Source organism: Pinus tabuliformis, chromosome 3_2 (genome assembly GCF_031772625.1).
Source record: "Pinus tabuliformis cultivar Carrire ecotype Pingquan chromosome 3_2, CPIR1, whole genome shotgun sequence".
Classification (NCBI taxonomy): domain Eukaryota; kingdom Viridiplantae; phylum Streptophyta; class Pinopsida; order Pinales; family Pinaceae; genus Pinus; species Pinus tabuliformis.
Genome location: NC_142302.1, coordinates 635,011,478 through 635,029,668, shown reverse-complemented (window position 1 = coordinate 635,029,668; position 18,191 = coordinate 635,011,478).

Here is an 18,191-nt window from a genome sequence, read left to right as displayed (position 1 = left end):
AAGTTTGGATCATCACTAAGCCAAGTTATTTTTAATAGAAGTAAATTAAAATATTACATATTCACTGAGTTACTTAATAACTGTAATGACCCCGTAAAACTTGTAATTATGAAAGTTACCATGGTAAAAAATTAGTGTGAACTGCTAATTACTATTGTTAAAAGATATTATTTTATTTATGAAATGGAAGATATTTTGGATAAATGCTGGCAGTCTCCTAATGGAGGATTTGAAAAAAGAAAAAGAAACAGTTATAAAACTGAAAAGGAAACTAACCCCTCAGCCAGGAAAAGTCCTGGGAGGGAAAATCCCTGGTCTCTGGTGACAGAGAGGGAGAGGAAAATCTGAGAAAAAGAGGAAAAGAAAAGAGAAAGGGTTAAGTCTGGTGAGGACCAGATAACCCAAGCACTGAGGTGCTGGAGTCTTGTTGAGGGCTGCAAGCCTGCAAGACAGCTCGAGGGGAGAATCCAGTGAACTGATGGATCTCATGGCTGGGTGGTTAAGAGCAAACATGTAAGGTGCAGGTGAACTTCTGGAGCATTAACTCTTGTAGCTGGTAGACCAAGTACGAGTTATTCACCATTATTCACCATTATTCACCAGATTTATATCTTTGTATCAGTTTACTGGGTGTTCAGGAGGAAAATACAGTAAATCTAAGTCTCTATTGTTATTAGATGCAAGAATATATATCATGTTTCAAACAGTTCTTATTAACACCTGAACTGGTTATTTAAACAGAAAGAATAGAGGTTATATGTCGTATATATATATCGCTTGTTAACAGAATGGAAAGTGATGTATAGTATCTATATAGAACAGAGACAAATCATTTATATGCAAATTGTACAACCAATACATGTTGTCTATATAGGGAACGGAAATATATTTCTTTGCAAACTGATAACCAAAGCACGTTATCGATATAGAGATAAAGATCTGTTATTCAAATGCAAACCGTATAACTAGAGCATGTAGTCTATATAAAAGCATAGACACTCTGGTTATAATCAAACTGTATCCGAATCCGGAAATAGAGACCCTAGTGGTATGCGAGAAATGAAGTGTATATTAGAACAATACAGCACGCTACATTTAGTAGATTAAGTTAAATGAAAAACAGAACTGCAAGACAGTATTGTGATGCGACGGAAGACAAAGCACACGGTGGAACAGTGTCATTGTCCTCAAGCATATTATAAGACTATAACAAGAACGTAACAGACCCTGCACTAAGGGTTAGATAACATTATGTTCAAACCTACTGCAAAAGAAATCACAACGGCATATTATTATGCTCGGAACTTATGCGAAAGAAAAACCATAGTGGTATCGTTAAACATTTCCAACTGGTATAAAGAACAGAGTAAGCCGTTAATGGTGCGAGGTTGACACGAGGTCACCGGGCAACCAAACCCTGTATAAGGGACGGCCAGGTACTGCCATGGAATAGTCGCATGTAACCAGTGAGTACGCGACTAAAACCCTCAACTAAATAAATCAAAAACTCGGTGGTCATTGAATACAGTGAACCTATACAAATGTCGAGCATTATACCTTCATAAATCAACATTATATGTGGTAAAGTAAAACAGAATGCCAGAATAAACGAAATCCATTGATAAACATATGCAAGGTATTACATAGCAATTTCTTAAAATTATTATAACAGGAAACCCGGTTGGGTATAAGAGCAATATAAAAGTCCAAATGTCCAGAGTACTGAAGGAGGCTCTCGGCCGTCCTAAATTCATACAAAAACTTGGAAATTTAAATAGAAACCCTCATGTCAAATAAAAACAGTAAAAGTGCGGAGGTCTTAATACATTTCGGTATTATGGTTCCGGCAGAGGGCCGTAAACTCTCAATCATGTAATACATGAAACCTGGCAGAATGATGAATGGATAGTTATTCACAAACTGTATAATCAAAGATGGAAAGGCCGTCCACGATTTGAGCCAGGGTTGATCGAATGATTGAACCCTGAGCCATTTAAATAGACCGCCATGAGGAACACCTCAGGCTGGAAGAAATCACCATAAGATAAGCCGTAACAATAAACCTTTCTATTAAGTTTAACCATGATTCCGGCTGGAAAAACGTAATGGGTAAATACCTGTGAGTGCAGTGGCTGCATAATGACCCTTCGTGCGGTATTGAACCCCGAATCAAATACCTGTAAGCAGAATAGCAAGCAAGGTAAGCTCAGAACAATAGGAACTCCAGAGTATAAATAAGACACAGTAAGCATAAACATATATGAATTTATTAGTGCAGAAGACCTGTATATGGCGCGTAATGGAGGTCAAAGCACCTAGAATGGCGTTGCAAGTTTGCTCACCGGTGCATGGAGGGCTGCCGAGCGGAGCAGAATGCGGCCCTCTTCAAAAAAGATGCAAATGAACCCGAAAACCACGGCTCGGTGGTTTATAAAACCCTTAAAACCCTTGAACCATCGTGAGCCCTTGGATCCAGTTATGTGATCTGGGCCGTTCATCCAAATGAAGATTTGGCGCGCTAAACCCCGCGAAGTTACCGAGGCTTGACATGGCCTCTGCACGGTGCTAGCCACCTGGAAGAGGTAGGTGAAGATATTAACCACGCATTCACCACTTGGCACCAGGTTTGGTTGTTGGCATTATGATTCAAGTGTTGTCCTTGATGGCAACTCACTCAGAAGTTGGTACAGGTGCTCAGAGGTTGGTACAGGTGATGGCAACTTAATCAGAAGATAGATCTCAGTACAGCATACCAAGGAAGCTCATACACGCCGTTTCGTTAAGCCCAAGTCGCGTGTACACGCAAGTTCGATTCATAAAAAGCGCGTGTATGTGGAAAGGTTCCTTTGGTCCATGGTGGTTAGTCCTTGGAAGTTGTGCCTATGATTTCGGACCATTGTGTCTCGACGGGCGTGTCGATCCCTAGTTTTGAAGTTGATGGTATTGTGTTACTATGGTTTTGGCTCTTGGTATTGAGTTAGGACTAAGACTATATAAGGAGAAGAAGATCATTAGGCAAGATTATCTTTCGACAAGGCTTGAATATCTAAGAGAGAAAGAGATCTGATATGCAGGTTCTGGGTTGCTTGATCTAAGCCAAGGAGAGATCACATCGGTTGATGGAAGACTAGATCTAAGGATAGATCGGGATCTAATGGTTTGAAATGCACTATCATGATATGGTTGATTATGCGTATTTCTAGATCTGCATATTGTCGCAATGTTACGTTTTGGATCTAACTAATGTCTGGTACAGCTGCAAATTGAGAAAGTTTAGTTTTAGATCTGTACGCAGGTTGGCTTCGGTAAAAGAGCGTGTATACGCGGGTTTTTCTCATTGAAGTAGCGTATATCTTTTGAAGCTTGATTTTGGGTTTACAGTGGGGTCTGACTGTTATTGCAGAATTCTGTAGTCTGCTCTGTGTTCTGGTAACTGGTGATTGACAGGGTTCAGTGGTTCAGTGATTCAAAGTTTGGTTGTTTTATGCTTCAATGATCTGTTGTGGAAATTGAATGATTTGTGGTCTTCAGATTGTAATGTTGTGCTTCAGGAATATCCAAGTCTGAAAATGTATGAAAAGTGATATCTGAAAGAAGGAAGATTGTAGGTCAGCACCTACGTACTAGTATCTTGGCTAGTACAAGAGCAAAGGGGGTTGGAGCTCCCTTCCAAGGAAGTTTGGAGAACGAGAGAAGGTTGAAGCCTTCTGCAGGTTGTAGCCTGCGTACTGGTATAAGGCTGCACCAGTACAAAAGATTGTAAACTGAAGTTTCATATTAAAGAAAGATAGAGACAACTTGCAGCAGGTGGTTTTCACCCACATTGGGTTTCCACCTTATATCTTGGTGTTCATGTGTGTGGCTTTTTATCTGTTCTGTTTTACTGCACATGTTTACTGTTAATGTGATGAATAATGTCCTGATGCACTTAATTGAAGAAAAAGCTAACTAAATTGTGAGTTTTCTTCCTATACGCTGTTTTACTTCGTCACAGTAGCGTGTACACGCTGGTTCACTTAACTGAAGTAGCGTATATGTTTCTGAGCATTTAAAAAGTTTGATTAATCAGATAATACTGATTCACCCCCCCTCTCAGTATTATTTCCAACAATTGGTATCAGAGCAGGTCCTTCAGAGAAGCTTGATCGCTTGAAGGAAGATCATTCATCATGAGCAACTACGAGAAAGAAGCATCAATCAGGCCACCGGTTTTTGATGGAACAAATTTCAATTATTGGAAGGTAAGAGTTACTGCATATCTTCAATCTCTTGGTACAGAAGTTTGGGACATTGTAGAAACAGGCTATGCTTTTCCTTCAGCTACTCCTACAGATCCAGCTGAGAAAAAGGCATATGAAACAAATGCAAAAGCAGTCAGTACTCTATTAGGAAGTATATCTCAAACAGAATTCATGAAGGTCATGCACTTCAAATCAGCAAAAGAGATATGGGACAAAATGATCACTAGCTATGAAGGAGATGAACAGGTAAAGCAAGCTAAACTTCAAACTCTCAGGATTCAATATGAGACCCTCAAGATGTATAATGATGAAAGTGTGGCTAATTATTTTCTTCGGGTAGATGAGATTGTTAATTGTATGAAAAATCTGGGTGAAGAAATAAAAGAGACTATAGTAGTTCAAAAGATTCTAAGATCATTATCCCCCAAGTTTGAATCTAAAGTATCTGCAATAGAAGAAAAGGAAAATCTCAAAGTTCTCACTATGTCTCAGCTACATGGAATTCTAACTGCTTATGAAATGAGAAAGGGAGGTCCATCAGACAGAAGGGAAGCTGCTTTTAAGGCATCAAGAAAAGAATATTACTATGAAGCAGGCCATGTTCCAGAAGAAGAGGAAGAAGAATCAAACTTTGTCAGAAATCTTCAAATGGGTGCTGGAAGGTTCAGAGGTAAGCTACCTTTCAAATGCTTTGCTTGTGGAAGAGTAGGTCATTATGCTGCAAAATGTCCTAATAAGGATAAAGGAAAAGAACCTGCTAGATGGAATAAGAAACAAAGTGCAAATAAGAAAAGCTACTACACCCATGAAGATAGTGATGGCTTATCAAACAGTGATGAAGATGAACAAGGTAATAAATATAAGCTATTAATGGCATTTGAAGATGATGATTATGAGGATGCTGTAGATGTGGATAATCTCTATAATGAAATTACTAGACTCAAGAGATGCATAGAAGAAAAGAGTGTGATCATTGATACTTTGCAATTTCAAATTGATGAAAAGGAAAAACATCTTGAAAAACTAGAAGGTGGAATTGTTGGTCTCAGAAAAGAAATTGAGAAAACAAAAACTATTAATCTTAAGTTTGTCAAAGGATCTGAAACTTTGGATGAGATTATCAATGTGCAGCGGTCTCCTCTAAACAAGACAGGTTTGGGCTATAATGGAGAAACCTCTCAAGCATCCACCTCAAAAAGTTATCTTGATGCAGCAAGAAGAAATGAGCAGAAGAACAATGAAGATAATCAGGTAAAGCAGGGACGAATTACAAACAGAAACTATCAGGGACAATCCTTCTTAATGGTGAACAAAAGCTACAACCAACCACAGGTAAAATCTTCTCAGTTTGGCACAAGAATAGATGAAAATAGAAATTACAATCAGTTGGCTGGTAGATTCAATAACCGCAGAAGCTTCTTCAATGGACAATGCTTTTCTTGCCATAACTTTGGTCACAAAGCAGCTCAATGTGTTGCATATAAAACAATCATGACTAGGGAAGCTCAAAAACAAAGAAGTATGACAGGGATTACAAAGAGGACCTATAACAACTTTTCAGTTCTTGAAAATGAAGTTGAATGTTCTATTTGCAATAATTTTGGTCATAAAGAGTCTGAATGCAGGAGCAGGTTTCAGGAGAAAAAGGAACAAGCCACGAGCACCAAAAAATGGAGAATAAAAGAACCTCAGACAGAAAGATGTGGGATAGCGTTTTATGCAGAAGGACAGGAAAATCTATGGTACATTGACAGTGGATGTTCGAAACATATGACAGGTGATAAAGAAAAACTCGAATCTTATTCTACTTTAGAAAAGGGAAAGAAAGTTTCTTTTGGAAATGATACTCCTGCAACTATAAAAGGAAAAGGTATTGCTCCTTTGAAAGAAAAGGTTAAGGCTGGAAATGTTTTGTATGTTGATGGATTGAAGCATAATCTTCTAAGTGTCAGCCAATGTGTGATCAAAAAACCGAGGTTATTTTCAGATCGAATGGATGTCTTGTTCGTGATCTTGATACAGGTAAAACAGTTCTCAAAGGCAAAAGAACTCCAAATAATCTGTACATATTTGAAGAAGGACAACAACAATGCTATCTTAGCAAGGATGAAGAGCACTGGTTATGGCATCGAAGGTTGGGACATCTAAGCTTCTCACAAATAAGGAAAGCATGCAAATATCAGGCAGTTCGCGATCTTCCAGATATCAAAATTCCAGACAACACCATATGCAAATCTTGTCAGTTTGGAAAGCAAACCAGAACTAACTTTCCAGAGAAGGAAGGATCAGCTAGCTTGCCTCTTGAGCTAGTTCATACAGATGTATGTGGTCCATTTAGGAAAAGGACACCTCGAGGAGAAGAATATCTGATATTATTCATTGATGATTTCTCAAGGTTTGTTTGGTTAGGGCTTATGAAGCACAAAGATGAAGCATTCGAAAAATTCAAATCCTTCAAAGCATTGGCTGAAAATGAATCAGGACACAAAATTAAGTGCCTCAGATCTGACAGAGGTGGGGAGTTCACATCAAATGAATTTTTCGATTTCTGCGATGAACATGGGATAAGAAGAGAATTCTCTACAGCTAGAACTCCTCAGCAAAATGGGGTTGTGGAAAGAATGAACAGAACTATCCAACAAATGGCTCGTGCTATGCTCGATGAATCAGGTACTCCTGCAACCTTCTGGGGTGAAGCTGCACATGCTGCTGTTATCATTCTTAACAAAACAAATGTCCGAGTAAACAGCACTCAAACACCTCATGAGCTTTGGAGTGGTAAAACTCCTTCCGTGAAGCATTTCAAAATCTTTGGGAGCAAATGTTATATTAAGAACACTGATGAGCAACTTGGCAAACTTGAACCTAGAGCAGATGAGGGCATTCTTCTTGGTTATTCTCCACATAGCAAAGCATACAAGTGCTACAATAAAAGACTTGGCAGAATTGTTGACAGTATTGATATAGTGGTTGATGAGAAGGGATATATTCCTAGGCAAGTTCATCATGAAGACATTGAAGAAGATGAAGGTTACTCTCAAAGGCGAAATGATGAAGAAGAAGAACCTCAAGAAGAAGAAGAATCTCAAGAAGAACCAGTGGAGCAGACAAGAATAGAAGAGAAGACTCCATCCAGATATGTCCAAAAGAATCATCCAGAAACTCAGATTGTGGGGCAGAAAGAAGCAGGAGTACAAACAAGAAGGACACTTGCAGAAGCTTCAAGCTACTTGGCTCTACTCTCCTCCATTGAACCACAAAATGTGAAAGAAGCATGCAAAGAAGAATGTTGGGTCAAAGCAATGGATGAAGAACTTGAGCAAATCGAAAGGAACAACACTTGGGAATTAGTTCCTAGACCAAAAGATAAGAATGTAATAGGAACAAAATGGGTCTTCAAGAATAAGTTAAATGAAAATGGAGAAGTAATCAGAAACAAGGCCAGACTTGTTTGTAAAGGGTATGCACAGCAAGAAGGAATAGATTTTGAAGAGACCTTTGCTCCTGTGGCAAGACTAGAGGCCATCCGAATGTTCCTTGCTCTCTCAAGCTTTCAAAACTTCAAGGTATTTCAAATGGACGTGAAATCAGCCTTCCTGAACGGAGACTTAGAAGAAGAAGTATATATTGAGCAGCCAGATGGGTTCATTCTTGGAAATGATCCAAACCTTGTATGCAGATTGAAAAAGGCACTCTATGGGCTCAAACAAGCTCCAAGGGCTTGGTACTATCGGTTGGACAAATATCTTCACCAACAAGGCTTTTCAAAAGGATCAGCAGATAGCAATCTCTATATAAAAGTTGAAAATAACAAATTGCTAATTCTTGTTGTTTATGTAGATGATATTATTTTTGGCAGCAATGAAGAGACCATGAGTCAAAACTTTGCCTTGGTTATGCAGAAAGAATTCGAAATGTCACTTCTTGGAGAATTGACATATTTTCTTGGATTGCAAATCCAACAAAGTGAAGGAGGTATCTTCTTGTCTCAAACCAAATACCTCAAGCAGATCTTGAAGAAGTATGGCATGGAAGAGTCAAAGCCAGTATGTACACCCATGGTTACAGGATGCAGCCTCAGTGCAAATGATGAATCAGCAGCAGTCCACCAACCCACTTATAGATCCATGATTGGGAGTTTGCTTTATTTGACAGGTACTCGACCAGATATTACACATGCAGTAGGAATGGTTGGAAGATTTCAAGCCAACCCAAAGGAAACTCATCTTCAGGCAGTCAAAAGAATCTTCAAATATCTTCAAGGGACCCAAAACTATGGCTTATGGTATCCTAGAAATACTGATCTCACTCTTCATGCTTACACAGATGCAGATTGGGCTGGAAGTGTGGATGATAGGAAAAGCACAAGTGGAGGTGCTTTCTTCATGGGTTCCAGATTAGTATCTTGGTTCAGCAAGAAACAAAGTTCGATTGCCTTATCTACAGCTGAAGCAGAATATGTGGCTGCAGCATCTTGTTGCACACAACTTCTTTGGATGATGCAGACCTTGCAGGACTTTCAAATCACTTGCACTCCACCTGTCTCTATCTTATGTGATAATACAAGTGCAATCAGCATTTCAAAGAATCCTGTCATGCACTCAAAGACCAAGCACATACCAATCAAGTACCATTTTCTTCGGGAACAAGTGCTTGAGCAGAAGGTCAAGTTGGAGTATGTTCCTTCTAAAGAGCAAGTTGCTGATATTCTCACAAAACCACTGCCCAGGGAAACTTTTGAATATCTCAGACAAAAGCTGGGAGTAGTTGATGCTTCATCCTGTTGTTGAAGTTTGTTTGTTCTACAGAAAAGTTGGTATACGCAGGTTACGGAAGGGATATGAGCGTATACACGCGGATTCATGCTGGGTAAGTCGCGTGTATGCTGGACGCTTGTTGCAGAAAGAATATCCGCGTACATACGCTGTTTTGTACAGAATAAAACGCGTATATGAAGTTCTGAACAGCAAGGGAAAACTCTGAAGTTCTGAACAGCAATAGGAATGTCAGAATTCTTCAGGCACAGTTTCAGGGAGTGCAACAGGCACAGGTTCAGGGGGAGCAGCTCAAAAGTCTCATAAAACATTGTTGGCATTCAGATGTTTTGGTTGTTGGTTTCAGGAGAAGGAGCTCAGAAAGAAATTCTGGTTGCTGATCTAACAAGATGTTTATCAGATGCTGCTGGTGTCTTTCCTAAGTCTTGGTCTAGATCTGTTGTCTCTATGTCATGTATCTCTCTTGTCATATCTCTTTTATGGTATCAAGGTCATGTAACGGCCTTTGTTGGTTTCCCCACTATGCCTGGGATGAATGCTGTAATATAATTGGTTGTTTCTGTTATGTCCCCTCTTGGTAGGGAGTATGGATGTATGTATTGAGTCTTTTGGTGATAGGAAGGTCCCTTATGGTGTATAAGTCTTGGTTCTTGTTGAAGAACATCTTTTGCAGATCTGGCCTTCGGTCAGGGGGAGCACAAGTCAGCACAGCCAAATAGAGATATCAGCATGTCCTCAGGGGGAGCACAACCCTTTGCCCTTGATGTCAAAGGGGGAGAGTGACTTGGTGTGATGGTTGTGTGATGGTTGCCATCAAGTCCAAAGGGGGAGATTGTTGGCATTATGATTCAAGTGTTGTCCTTGATGGCAACTCACTCAGAAGTTGGTACAGGTGCTCAGAGGTTGGTACAGGTGATGGCAACTTAATCAGAAGACAGATCTCAGTACAGCATACCAAGGAAGCTCATACACGCCGTTTCGTTAAGCCCAAGTCGCGTGTACACGCAAGTTCGATTCATAAAAAGCGCGTGTATGTGGAAAGGTTCCTTTGGTCCATGGTGGTTAGTCCTTGGAAGTTGTGCCTATGATTTCGGACCATTGTGTCTCGACGGGCGTGTCGATCCCTAGTTTTGAAGTTGATGGTATTGTGTTACTATGGTTTTGGCTCTTGGTATTGAGTTAGGACTAAGACTATATAAGGAGAAGAAGATCATTAGGCAAGATTATCTTTCGACAAGGCTTGAATATCTAAGAGAGAAAGAGATCTGATATGCAGGTTCTGGGTTGCTTGATCTAAGCCAAGGAGAGATCACATCGGTTGATGGAAGACTAGATCTAAGGATAGATCGGGATCTAATGGTTTGAAATGCACTATCATGATATGGTTGATTATGCGTATTTCTAGATCTGCATATTGTCGCAATGTTACGTTTTGGATCTAACTAATGTCTGGTACAGCTGCAAATTGAGAAAGTTTAGTTTTAGATCTGTACGCAGGTTGGCTTCGGTAAAAGAGCGTGTATACGCGGGTTTTTCTCATTGAAGTAGCGTATATCTTTTGAAGCTTGATTTTGGGTTTACAGTGGGGTCTGACTGTTATTGCAGAATTCTGTAGTCTGCTCTGTGTTCTGGTAACTGGTGATTGACAGGGTTCAGTGGTTCAGTGATTCAAAGTTTGGTTGTTTTATGCTTCAATGATCTGTTGTGGAAATTGAATGATTTGTGGTCTTCAGATTGTAATGTTGTGCTTCAGGAATATCCAAGTCTGAAAATGTATGAAAAGTGATATCTGAAAGAAGGAAGATTGTAGGTCAGCACCTACGTACTAGTATCTTGGCTAGTACAAGAGCAAAGGGGGTTGGAGCTCCCTTCCAAGGAAGTTTGGAGAACGAGAGAAGGTTGAAGCCTTCTGCAGGTTGTAGCCTGCGTACTGGTATAAGGCTGCACCAGTACAAAAGATTGTAAACTGAAGTTTCATATTAAAGAAAGATAGAGACAACTTGCAGCAGGTGGTTTTCACCCACATTGGGTTTCCACCTTATATCTTGGTGTTCATGTGTGTGGCTTTTTATCTGTTCTGTTTTACTGCACATGTTTACTGTTAATGTGATGAATAATGTCCTGATGCACTTAATTGAAGAAAAAGCTAACTAAATTGTGAGTTTTCTTCCTATACGCTGTTTTACTTCGTCACAGTAGCGTGTACACGCTGGTTCACTTAACTGAAGTAGCGTATATGTTTCTGAGCATTTAAAAAGTTTGATTAATCAGATAATACTGATTCACCCCCCCTCTCAGTATTATTTCCAACATTGGTCGGGTAGTAAAGCCGAAATGTGTCACCTTTGACTTAGCTCATCGTATATTCACCAATGATTTTTAATGAAACAGGTTGATACGCTATGGAAGTAAAGATTATATTTGTATGAGTTAATATATAGCCATGGTTGCAGTAATTAAAGGAAAATTGTATTTACGCACATGGGTAATCCATGCTGATTATATATGGGCGGATGTTAGGCCTAGACTATACAATTAATTTTTTTTTTTTGGTATAATTGTCTTGGAGTCGTGACAATGTGGTATCAGAGCAGAGGTTCCAAAACTGTGGCCTCTGGAGCAGTAAGATCCAGCTGCGTGGAAATTATCATATAGTATATGTATGAGAAAGAATTAAATTCCGCTAATTGGTTTCTGTTTATTAATTAGGGAACAAATACAGAAACAACAAACCGATAACAGCCAACAGTAAAGATGGAGGGAATGCAGGGAGCGGACGGCGTTCCTCGGGAAAATCCAGAACTGTGGATACAGCTTGGTGCAGAGACACGCAGTACCAATCTGGCGATACTGCAAACTGTTCAAGAACTGAAAGATGAAATGGCGCGTCTGCGAGAAGACAACGCGCGATTGACAGTGGAACAGGAAAGAATATTGAAGAGTCTATCGGAAAGACAAAATCCACCATTAGCCAATCCCAGTGCGGAACAAAAAAGGGCAACTGAAGAACGAAATTATGCACCTGAAATTTCAAAGGAGAAGGAAGATCATTCTGACAATGTAGTGGAACAGAAGACGCCAAAGAGACAGAGAATGGAATTACAGGGAGAATTCCGGAAAATTAAACCTCCACATTTTGACGGAGAGCAGGAGGAAGCGGCAGAGGCTTGGTTAATTAACATTAACAAGTATTTCCAGCTGTATGAGTATGATTAGAATCTGAAGGCACGGCTGGCCATCTTCCAGCTATAGGGCAAAGCAACCCTGTGGTGGGAAGAAATCAAAATTGTAAAAGGAGTAAGTGTGCAGAACATAACCTGGGAAAAGTTTCAAAAGTACTTCAAGGAGAGATATCTAACTGAGAATTTCTACGATGAGAAGGCACGGGAGTTCCATGATTTACGACTGGGACAGCAGTCCATGGACGAGTTCATTAACCACTTCACCTCCCTGCTTCGCTATGTACCATATATGAAGGAGGACAAGGCCAAGGTGCAGAGATTTGTGAGCAGTTTACCAGCCTATATAAGAGAATGTATTGAGTTTGATAATCCCAGGACAATGGATGAGGCGATTCGTAAGGCAAGAATCTGTGATCAGCAAAACAAGCAGAAAGGAGACACTTCAAATAAAAGGTGGAATGAAAGAAAAAGCAACAGAATTGCTGGTAATAGCAAGGGAAGTCATGGTAATGGCAGCAAGGTTGCTGGTAAAGGACAGATTGGCAGAAATGTAGCAAAGAGTACCTTTCAGACTAAGCCAAGTGAGAGCAAAATCAGTGAACCACCTGCCAGGTCAGACCTTGAGGGGATGACCAGACCTCCAGTCCAATGTTGGGGTTGTGGAGGCCCACACTACGTGAAGAATTTCCCTCAGCGTAAAGGAGTGGATCAAATATCTCAGATCCAAGAAGCATCAACTGTTGGAGAAGTGGCGCACAGCATGCCAAGAATTAACGCAGCTCTGGAGGACTCTCAAGTGGAATACCAGCCGAGCATGGTGGAGTTTGAAGGTAAAATTTCTAATCTTTCTACAACTGTTCTTATTGACCCAGGAGCTACTTTAAGTTATGTTAGCCCAAAAGTAGTAGAACAGTGTAAGCTATCTTCTGAAAATTTCAGGAACCCATGGCTGGTACAGCTAGCCACAGGAGCTAAAAGAAGAGTCTTAGCCAAAATTAATAACTGTTCTTTCAGCATAGCTGGACAGCCAATTACAACAGACCTGAATGTGCTTCCATTGGGGTCCTATGACATCCTGATTGGTATGGATTGGCTGGAAAAGCATTGGTCGTTGGTGAATTTCAAGACCAAAACCATTTATTACAAGGATGACTTGGGACAGCAGCAAGAATTACAGGGAATTAAACACCATGTACAGATCCGGCCTATCACTGCCTCCCAGCTAGCTAAATGTCTCAGGAAGAAGTGTCAGATTTACGCTATTCAAGTTGGTTATGCAGACCAGAAGAACAAGACATCTGCATTGGATATTATTCTGGTAGTGCAAGAATTTGTGGATGTTTTTCGTGAAGAAGTACCAGGATTGCCCCCGAAACGAGATATAGATTTCACTATAGAATTGACACCAGGGGCAGCACCGGTGTCACGAACACCGTACCGGATGAGTGTACCTGAGTTGACATAATTGAAAATGCAACTACAAGAGTTGCTGGATAAGAATTATATCTACCCCAGCGTGTCACCGTGGGGAGCTCTAGTACTATTTGTCAAAAAGAAAGATGGGACTCTCTGTATGTGTATAGACTATCGTCAGTTGAACAAGCTCACGGTCAAGAGCAAGTACCCCCTGCCTCGGATTGACGAACTCTTCGATCAAGTGAAGGGAGCAAAGGTATTTTCTAAGATCGATTTGCGATCTGGTTATCATCAGATCAGAATTAAAGAAGAAGACATTGCCAAAACCGCTTTCAGAACACGCTACGGGCATTACGAATTTTTGGTGCTGCCCTTTGGCTTGACCAACACACCCGCCACCTTTATGTGTTTAATGAACAGCGTGTTTCACAGGTTTTTGGACAAATTCGTGCTGATATTTATAGATGACATTCTGAGATATTCTCGTTCCCATGAGGAACACAAAGAACATCTCTGGATGGTGCTGCAAACTCTTCGGGAACATCAGCTGTATGCCAAATTTAGTAAGTGTGACTTTTTCAAGGAGGAAATCCAATATTTGGGCCATGTGATTACTAAAGAAGGAATAGCAGTAGATCCGGAGAAGATAAGGACTATTATGGAATGGCCCATACCCAAGGATGTAGCTGATATCAGATCCTTTATGGGACTAGCAGGCTACTATCGAAGATTTGTGGAAGGGTTCTCAAGGATAGCCTATCCTATCACGTCCTTGCAGAAAATGGGAAAGGTATTTAAGTGGACACCAGAATGTCAGCAGAGCTTTGATCGGTTGAAGCATTTACTCACTACTGCACCCATCTTGAGTATAGCAAATCCTAATAAGGATTACGTGGTATGCACTGATGCAAGTAAAGAGGGGGTGGGAGGAGTATTAATGCAAGAAGGAAAAGTAATTGCGTATGAATCAAGGAAAATAAAGGATCATGAGCAGAAATACTCCGCTTACGATTTAGAGTTAACAGCAGTGATCCATGCTCTGAAAATGTGGCGACATTATCTCTTGGGGAGGAAATTTCTGCTGTTAACAGATCACCACAGTTTGACCAACTACTTCAGCCAACCTACCTTGAATGCAAGACAAGGACGTTGGGCAGATTTCCTAAGTGGTTTCGATTTCGAGATTAAGCATTTAAAGGGCAAAGAGAATCGGGTGGCTGATGCATTGAGTCGAAAGGTGCAGTGTTTGTGTGAACTTTCAGTCAGCAAGTGGCGGAACTCTCTATTTGAGCAGATCAAATCAGCAACAAATCAGGATGCTGAATACGAGCAGTTAAAACAGCAGGTATAGCAATCAGTTAATGAAAGATTGCAGCAAGGTTATACATTGGACAATGCTGGCATGCTGTACTTTAATAAGAAGTTATATGTACCTGATTCAGATGACCTTAAGAACCTGATTTTGGACGAGTTCCATACCAGCCACTATACTGGCCATCCAGGGTACCAAAAGATGGTCACTGCATTAAGGAAGGAATACTTCTGGCCTAGAATGAAGAAGCAAGTGGTTGAGTACTTGGCAAAGTGCTTAGAGTGCCAGCAGATTAAGGCAGAACATCAGCATCCGGCCAGGCTGTTACAACCTTTTCCTATTCCGGAATGGAAATGGGAAACCATTTCCATGGATTTTATAACTGGGTTGCCTCGAACAAGGAAAAACCATGATTCCATCATGGTAGTGGTAGATAAGTTGAGTAAAGCGGCACACTTCATACCCGTGCAGTCCACCTATAAAGCGATGCAAATTGCTCACCTTTTTATGCAAAATGTGTTCAGATTGCATGGACTACCAAAGGTAATCATTTCAGATCGGGATGTAAAGTTCACATCCACCTTTTGAAGGACGTTCTTCGCTGAGTTGGGAACACGGCTGAACTTTAGCACCGCATATCACCCGCAGACTGATGGTCAAACCGAGCGAGTAAATCAAGTGTTGGAAGATATGTTGAGGGCGTATGTGATGATGAAACCAAACCAATGGGAAGAATATTTGCACCTGGTTGAATTCACATATAACAATGGATATCATACCTCGACACAATTAAGCCCTTTTGAGGTTCTGTATGGGCGAAAATGCCGCACACTCTCAAGTTGGGGTGGGCCTGAGGATAAGTTCAGTTTGGGTCCGGAAATGCTTAAAGAGATGGAAGACATGGTGAAAAAAGTGCGTGCCAATTTGAAGGCTGCACAGGACCGGCAGAAAAGCTTTGCAGACAGAAAAAGAAGGTTTAAGGAATATCAGGTTGGTGACCACGTGTTTGTGAGGATCCAAGCCAGAAGGAGCACACTGCAATGGAGCAGATGCGCCAAGCTGGCTCCTCGGTACTTTGGTCCTTTTTAGATCTTGGCTAGAGTGGGGCCGGTGGCTTACCAACTCACCTTGCCAAGCCACATTAGAATTCACAACGTGTTCCACGTCTCTGTTCTAAAGAAATATGTATACGATCCCAAACTTGTGATCCAATGGCAAGATGTTCGGGTAAGAATTAACGTCGTTGTTTGAACATGTGAATATACTTAATGGAAACTGATTAAGGATATTGATTGTCTGCAGGTCGAACCGGAAGGCGAGGTTCTGGTCGAACCACAGAGCATTCTCGACCGGAGAGAAGTGCGGCTGCGGAAATGGGTTATTACCCAAATTAAAGTGTTGTGGCAACACTATGGGCCTAAGGAGGCTACTTGGGAAGACGAGGAGCTTATGAGGAAAGTGTACCCAGACTTATTTAAAGGGAATAGACATCGGGACGATGTCCAATCCCAGGGGGGAAGATGTAATGACCCCGTAAAACTTGTAATTATGAAAGTTACCATGGTAAGAAATTAGTGTGAACTGCTAATTACTATTGTTAAAAGATATTATTTTATTTATGAAATGGAAGATATTTTGGATAAATGCTCGCAGTCTCCTTAGGGAAGATTTGAAAAAAGAAAAAGAAACAGTTATAAAACTGAAAAGGAAACTAACCCCTCAGCCAGGAAAAGTCATGGGAGGGAAAATTCCTGGTCTGTGGTGAGAGAGAGGGAGAGGAAAATCTGAGAAAAAGAGGAAAAGAAAAGAGAAAGGGTTAAGTCTGGTGAGGACCAGATAACCCAAGCACTGAGGTGCTGGAGTCTTGTTGAGGACTGCAGGCCTGCAAGACAGCTCGAGGGGAGAATCTAGTGAACTGATGGATCTCATGGCTGGGTGGTTAAGAGCAAACATGTAAGGTGCAGGTGAACTTCTGGAGCATTAACTCTTGTAGCTGGTAGACCAGGTACGAGTTATTCACCATTATTCACCATTATTCACCAGATTTATATCTCTGTATCAGTTTACTGGGTGTTCAAGAGGAAAATACAGTAAATCTAAGTCTCTGTTGTTATTAGATGCAAGAATATATATCATGTTCGAAACAGTTCTTATTAACACCTGAACTGGTTATTTAAACAGAAAGAATAGAGATTATATGTCATATATATATATCGCTTGTTAACAGAATGGAAAGTGCTGTATAGTATCTATATAGAATAGAGACAAATCATTTATATGCAAATTGTACAACCAATACATGTTGTCTATATAGAGAACGGAAATATATTTCTTTGCAAACTGATAACCAAAGCACGTTATCGATATAGAGATAAAGATCTGTTATTCAAATGCAAACCATATAACTAGAGCATGTAGTCTATATAAAAGCAGAGACACTCTGGTTATAATCAAACTGTATCCGAATCCGGAAATAGAGACCCTAGTGGTATGAGAGAAATGAAGTGTATATTAGAACAATACAGCACGCTGCATTTAGTAGAATAAGTTAAATGAAAAACAGAACTGCAAGACAGTATTGTGATGCGACGAAAGACAAAGCACACGGTGGAACAGTGTCATTGTCCTCAAGCATATTATAAGACTATAACAAGAACGTAACAGACCCTGCACTAAGGGTTAGATAACATTATGTTCAAACCTACTGCAAAAGAAATCACAACGGCATATTATTATGCTCGAAACTTATGCAAAAGAAAAACCATAGTGGTATCGTTAAACATTTCCAACTGGTATAAAGAACAGAGTAAGCCATTAATGGTGCGAGGTTGACACGAGGTCACCGCGCAACCAAACCCTGTATAAGGGACGGCCAGGTACTGCCATGGAATAGTCGCATGTAACCAGTGAGTACGCGACTAAAACCCTCAACTAAATAAATCAAAAACTCGGTGGTCATTGAATACAGTGAACCTGTACAAATGTCGAGCATTATACCTTCATAAATCAACATTATATGTGGTAAAGTAAAACAGAATGCCAGAATAAACGAAATCCATTGATAAACATATGCAAGGTATTACATAGCAATTTCTTAAAATTATTATAACAGGAAACCCGGTTGGGTATAAGAGCAATATAAAAGTCCAAATGTCCAGAGTACTGAAGGAGGCTCTCGGCCGTCCTAAATTCATACAAAAACTTGGAAATTTAAATAGAAACCCTCATGTCAAATAACAACAGTAAACGTGCGGAGGTCTTAATA